Here is a 7,126-nt window from a genome sequence, read left to right as displayed (position 1 = left end):
GAATTGTATGGTCGACTTGAAGTAGCGGGGATCCTTCTCAGCCCTACCACCACTCCTATCACTAATTCCATTTTAAATTGGCCTAACTCACACCAGCCATCGCTGTTAATGAATGGCACGCGAGCCAATTACTTCAGCCAAGAAGTGACACCACCCCAGTTGTTAACCGCCAAATGTTCGGAGATCGCCTTTTTAATAACAACATTTTTTTTTTTACCAACGCCATTATCTTGCAAGTAGAAGTAGTATTAGAAGTACGTGTTATTTATTGATGTATCCCATTCAGTATTTTAGCTTATTTTTACAATCGAAGATGTGTAGATAATAACCATAATCATATATAGGCTTTGCCGGCCCACAGAGATACAATCGTTTTAGAGTCCATGACTACTGTTATCACCAGGGGTTAATTTTGTTTATCATAATATCACAGGAGTCCCAAACCTTCATGAACATTTAAATTTCAGAAATGTTAAAGATAAAATCAAATGATAAGATACTTAGGAATCACGATTGCTATCTTTAAAAAAATTATTCATTTGTCAAACAAGGCCTATATGATTTTTGTGTCTATCTCTCTCTCTCTCTCTCTCTCTCTCTTCTTCCTTCTCTCTCTCTTGTAGATAGAATATTTAGCAATTATGATAACTTTCCTTTCATCAATGGTTAGTAAAATCTGTCCTTTTGTTGGTAATGAACAGAGAAAAGGATGAAGACGGGATGGAAAGCAGTACAAATAAGATACAATACAAATACAAAGTTAATGTGATGGCCAAACGAACTCCCCTCCCCTCACCAATTTCTCCATTCTCTTGTTTGAACAATCGAGACGGGTCCAGTCAAGTTTGTCGACAAACGAAAGCGGAAGAGTTGTTTTCTTTAGCGGGATGCTTTAAATGTAATTACTTGCATTGATGTCTTGGCTGTGCAAACATGGAGAGGTGGAGGTGACGAAGACTCGGTGGATACACTTCAGATTTCTAGCCTTTTGTTTGACTGTTTGGAGCAAAAATTTTGATATCGGAATTTGAGAGAAAAGCAGATGAAGTGGTGATGTGAACGACGGTGAAGCTGAATACTTTATAGAATGGTTTCGTGATCTCTGGTCTCGTGGATGTGAAAACTTCTCAACTCCCCCATATACGAAGCTAACGTTCACGAGAGAGACATCAATCTGTACTTGCCACTACCTACCCAGGCGAGAATGGGACCCAGATGCAGTAAGCCATTGTGGTCGCCAAATTTGTATTCCGAACAACCGTGCATACATCAAAATACCGGGCAGCACGCAGGAATGGAGATATTGTACACCACACATCAGTGACACTGATGGGAATAATGAAGAGCTATGTTAGGAGCTCGGGAACATTACTTATTTTGACAATAATAATTCATTTGCATATATTAATTACGTAGGACAGTATGGGGTTATATGGGAGTAAAAAGAAGAGAAAATCAAAAAAGAAATTATTTCCCAAAGTGAAACGCAACTAAATTGTATACCCAACATATCAATTATAATTCCAAAACTAATCATAATCATCAAGGTACAAAATTTGAACTGACTAATCATGCCCTGGTCATGCCTATTTTCAGCACCATTCAATGCGATATAATCCAGTCACTCAGAAATAAGTAAACCAAATCGGCAATTTCAATTATCACATGTTCGTCCTACAATTAGAAAAGATATAGATTTTCCCCGCACCTCACTCAATGGCCACGCGTGCTTCTTTCAAATCACCAGCCCCTACCATTGTGTTTTAAAATGAAATCAACTCGTTAGGAAAATGAGATAATTCATCTCTCCACATCTAATGATATTCCCTATTCGATTATTCTTCAAGGACTACATATTTTGTCCCCTAGACCGGGGTTAAGGTGGTAGGATACTGGTTATTTCCTCACTTCTTTCTTCGGTACGTTTCGTCTAGTCCCAAACGCGTAGTCCCAAACCAAATGCGTAGCTCCGTCTACAGGGTAAGTAGACTTTTCTAAAACAGTGGCCTGGACGTTAATTTACTCATGAATATTTTACAATCATCATATTCTAACATTAGAATATCTCTATTAAGAATAATGCATTCTTTTATTCACACTCAAGTAATGTTTCGTATTACTTACGCTATATATAAGTGATAGAGATTGGGTGAAGAAAAAACATTGACTCCTGTGATCATTTTCATGAGACACCCTGTTCTTAAGACCTTAGAGGTTTCCGAATCATCATCTCTTAATTCACTGATTGTCCAACAGTCTAGACTCCCATGGTACTGCCATGTCACGTTCAATTATTCTGACATTTTAAATCAGTCCCATTGTCGATTTTGAGTCATACAGAATGAACTATATATTATGAACTATTTTTCTGGACACGTGTGGTGACCCTTTGCAAATGACATTATTAGCTTTTCAATAAAATGATATCTTTAAAAAAAAGGACTAAATATCACGAAAAGAAGAAAAGCTCATAACAATAAAGTACGCATAATTCCATCTTAACTAAATCATCATCATCATAGGTGTGCAAGGAGAACATAAGAGGGTGCAGCCCCCCCCCCCCCCCCCTCTCGAATTTGGAAACTGGAAAGTTGATAACTTAGTTAATAAATTTATTTTTTATTTATTTATACAATATAGGCCTACCTTTTTTGTCGAGGTATTGTATATATCCACTACACTACATTTTCCTCCTGCATGTGTTTTTATTTTGATTGAACTAATTTTGTCGAGTGCAATGCGATCATAATTATGTACAATTTTGTTTTTAAACAATATTCGCATTTGCTTTGTTGATGCTTTTGTTCCTATTCAGCATATCTTAAATTTGTTTCACTTTTTTTCATTTTGTTTTGTTTGTTTGTTTGTTTAGATGAAAATACTTTTATATCAGGATTTGGATTTCACTAAATTACTTACGATTTTAATTTGATATTCGGGCACGAGACGTCAACCGCCTCCACCCCGTTTAAAATTAGCACATACGCTTATCTCATCTACCTAATCTACTGATTCAAGTTGTATTATATTAACACGTATCTCAAAACACGATTTGATGTTGTTTATGAATATCGATTTTTATATCACATTAATATAGTTAATTCAAGCGAAATGTACCTATAAGAAAAAATCAGGTGTCGTCAGGCTGATAACGAATACTGGAACCCCATCATAGGAATACATTTAACTAATACTAATAGATTAAACTACTTCCTCACAATATACACTTATGCATATAACTGCGTCCAAGGGCATAGCCCTAGCGATCGAGTGAACAGTGGTGAAGATAGAAAAATCAATTATAAGGCGAGAGTCATAGCCAAGTGTATCTGGTCAACCTAAGTACAAGGACATGATTTTGGTGGAAAGTGACAATGCGCTAAAGAGCTGTCGATTCTATATCGTCAACACCAACTCTAATGAAGAAAGTTTCGTCCTGTATTTATGACGTAGGTCGATCTGCTGCGCATCCTTGTAATACACAGATGATGGGTTTCATGCCGGGACTGTATTGACACTAAACTTATTACACTTATACAGAATCGTCATGTATTCAATTTATTTGTTTTCAATATTTTCTTGTTTATTGCTCGTTTTGGGAATGCTGCCGGGTTACTTTTGGCTGATATCCAAACGTAACAACTTACACCCATCTACTCGAACATGGTCTTAACTTTGTATGGGTTAGACCATCGCATCAGCTTGGATGGTTCTCTTTCATTTTCTTATAGATTAAGAATAGATAATCAGTATGGTAATTAATTCAGACTTGAAATCATGTTGATTTAACAACATTAAACAACATTAGCTGATTTTCATTAAGAATCATGATCGAGTTTTTGACATTTATCTCTCATTATTTTGTATGACTCACTGTTGAAACATTTGATGAAGGATCGATAGGCCTTACTATAATTGATTAAACACCGTAAAATGAAAAGGAAAAAAACTGCTGTCTTATTTTATGTGTATACATATCCCTGTGAGCCCAATGTTCATGATACACGAATGAGGTTAATGAGTATTGTGTATCCCAAGCACAGGACCAACATGACGGTCCAGTTCTAATTCCCCCATCCATCCTCTGACCCCTGCAATTGAACTTGGGGTTCTTGATGTTGACCCCAGTAGCACACGCCAGCTGGTGGGCCACACGACACCTCGTGTTGTTGGTGTGTGCGTGGGATCCCAACGATTTGACACGTCCAACGAGTTGATCGAAGGACAAAATCTCTCCAATCAATCACTGCTTTCCCAGGAAAATTTTGGTCTTTGGATCGATAAGTAGGGAAGGCCACTCACAGATCACGCTCTCCATGACATAAACAAAGGAGCCATCGACAACCAGTGTTAGGAGTCTGGTGAGAAACTCTCACGGTCCTATACCAACTAGACCATATATGATTCCGAGGCAAGCTTTCAGTAACTATACCTGCAATTTTATGGTTGATTGTAATCACTTAGTCCTAATCCTGAAAGAACAGGACCATTTTGAAAATGGTCCTGAAACGGGCTATCCTACCGTTTGTCTATACTTTACACAACTTATCATTTGAAATGTATTGTGCATGTTTTTAAAACTTGCATGTATTATGGATTTCGGAAATAAAAACGAACAAACAAACTTGAAAAAGATACTAATCGCAACAAAATGGTAGGAGTATGTACTTTATTTGAATTCTCACAGTCTGGGAAAATAATATGATTATCTCGTGTGAAATCATTGTGTTAGTATATCTAGTGTTGTTGCAGCACATTCTCCACGTTTATGACGTAAAAGGCTTTGTCCAGGGTCCTCCAAATAAACATCCCTGGGAAATTAGAAATCCGGTACAACCGTGCTAAAATCGATCGGTTTGTGAAGACCAAAATGAAAATAAAATATTGGAAAGATAGTAGGTTGTTGTCTATTTGGTGGATCTTTTCAACAGTTTACGAACACTGGACCTGGCCGGATTCTCTTGAAGTCGATAGTGTGAAGAGTATCACGACGATTAGCCAGCACTAAACCATCATCGCTTAATGTCGATACAGTTTTATTTCCAGAATATATAGCACCCCTCTTTGTTTCAACAAGTTACAGGTCCATGGTCCAACTCCCTGATTGATATTTCAACATATTTTGCGGATTCATTTTCGTATTTAGTGATGAATCATGTCATCTATATGTATACGGTTTCGAATGAAGTACAACATCGATTATTTGAACTGAAAACAGATATCAGTTCAAACGTTTGATGATGAGAATTATGAATAAGATGAAATAGTTTCACATAATATTGATCTTTGTTGTGACAATCAATGATGATTGCCTCGGGGAACACTGTTTTATCTGATCCATCCAATGATTCGCGAATCTTTGTACTGTAGTGTCATGTTTGAACAGTTTCGACATGCATGGGAAAATCAAGTGACAATGCTTTCAATGATTATTGGTAGTGTGATATCATTTACATTTTGTTTCAATGACGTATTTTTTATTATTATTATACTGTGTATACAAAACAGTTTTGGTATATGTTGCATCGCTGAAATGTAATTCGATGTGTATGTTGCAGAAGAAAATAAATTCAATTCAATCCAATTCAATCACACTGTAGGCCTACATTATCTTGTGAATGTGAATCGTGAGAATGGTGGAAGTATCGTGGTATAGTACTTAATTCACTTGACTCCCGATCCAAAGATCGAGGGTTCGAATCCCAGCCCGGCAGTATTGTCCTTTGACAAGCCTGTAATACACATTTTCCCCTCTCCACCCAGGTGTAAATGGGTACCTGGTAATTGCCGGGGTAATATTAATTGCAGCGCCCTCGGAAAGAATAGCAATGATGCTGATGAGTCTTACCTGGCTAGTTAAACCAAATTAATATAAACATTATTATTCTCGTTATTATATAGAGCCTTCAGAGGAGCTGAGACCATACGACGAGGACACTCTAGTCTCGTTTCAATCCGAACATGAACCATATAGGCCTATCTATTTCAATAACGCATTGTGTGGACTTGACCCCTAGATCTGTTCGCTCTAGATATTTTCCTTGGTGTTGCTTGCCTCCTTCCCTTATAGTCCCTATCTTTTTAATCCCTGTATCGTAATCACGAAGCGCTGAAAGATGAAGACTGTTGCATCACAAGACACCGAGCCAGGCCGAACCTTATACCTATAGTGATGGGATATCCCTGCATGAAAAATATCCCATCGCTATATCATGTTCAGTTGTTATTAGGATTATCTATTGGAGATATGGTCTGGTTTGTGAAAAGCATCAAAATCAAACGGATTTCGTTCCATGATCCTAGTTTACATCGGAAAGCAACGGGACGATTCACCAATAGCAAAAAAATACTTGAAACATTATTTTGTAATCACGTAATCAATCACAGTCTTGTCTGTTTATTTATTACTTTTTCTTTAAAGAAATCTTAGATCCTTTCGACAAATGACTTTGTACCACATGTTTTCTGCAAACATTTGGGAATGTGATTTAAAACCAAATTTTGTTGCGAATCTCTTGAGTGGTCCAGTATCGCGAACGTTTCATGTCGCAAATTGTTCTGGTTTTAATTGTACAGATGTAGATCAGTTCGATCTTGAGCTAGTCAGGTAAGACATTCACTCAATTTAACTATTCTATAAGATTTCAACCCTAAATGAAATTTCTTTTAAACAAATACTTGATTCGTTAGCACTCTTGTAATATAAACAATCAACTATGAACATGATTAAACATGGAATCTTAAACAAAATACTTACAATATTCGTCATCAATGGGGGCTTTTCTTCTCCTTTTACACCACTAGATGTACCTGAGATCGAAGATGCCCCCGTCTCCCTCTCAGACCATCCCAGATGGCCGACTTGGTCTGGATGGTGATGTTGATTGATTTGTCATACCATATGGCCAATTATCATCTCCCTTTCATCCCAGTCACGATGACCATTGAGGAGACCGTGATGGACAACAGAGAGGACATAATGATGTTTGTGTGTGTGTGTGTGGGGGGGGGGGTGCATGCATCCTCGTCGGTCGCATTCGGTACAACGGTATACCGGCTCGTTCAGATTATGACGCGGTAGACCGCCGCAGTTTTTTTTAACGTGTAAATCAATGGCAATTGCGTA

This window comes from Strongylocentrotus purpuratus, unplaced genomic scaffold (assembly GCF_000002235.5).
Source record: "Strongylocentrotus purpuratus isolate Spur 01 unplaced genomic scaffold, Spur_5.0 spur5_scaffold_5, whole genome shotgun sequence".
NCBI lineage: Eukaryota > Metazoa > Echinodermata > Echinoidea > Camarodonta > Strongylocentrotidae > Strongylocentrotus > Strongylocentrotus purpuratus.
The sequence above is the reverse complement of the archived record's forward strand: the minus strand, read 5'-3'. Positions refer to the sequence as shown.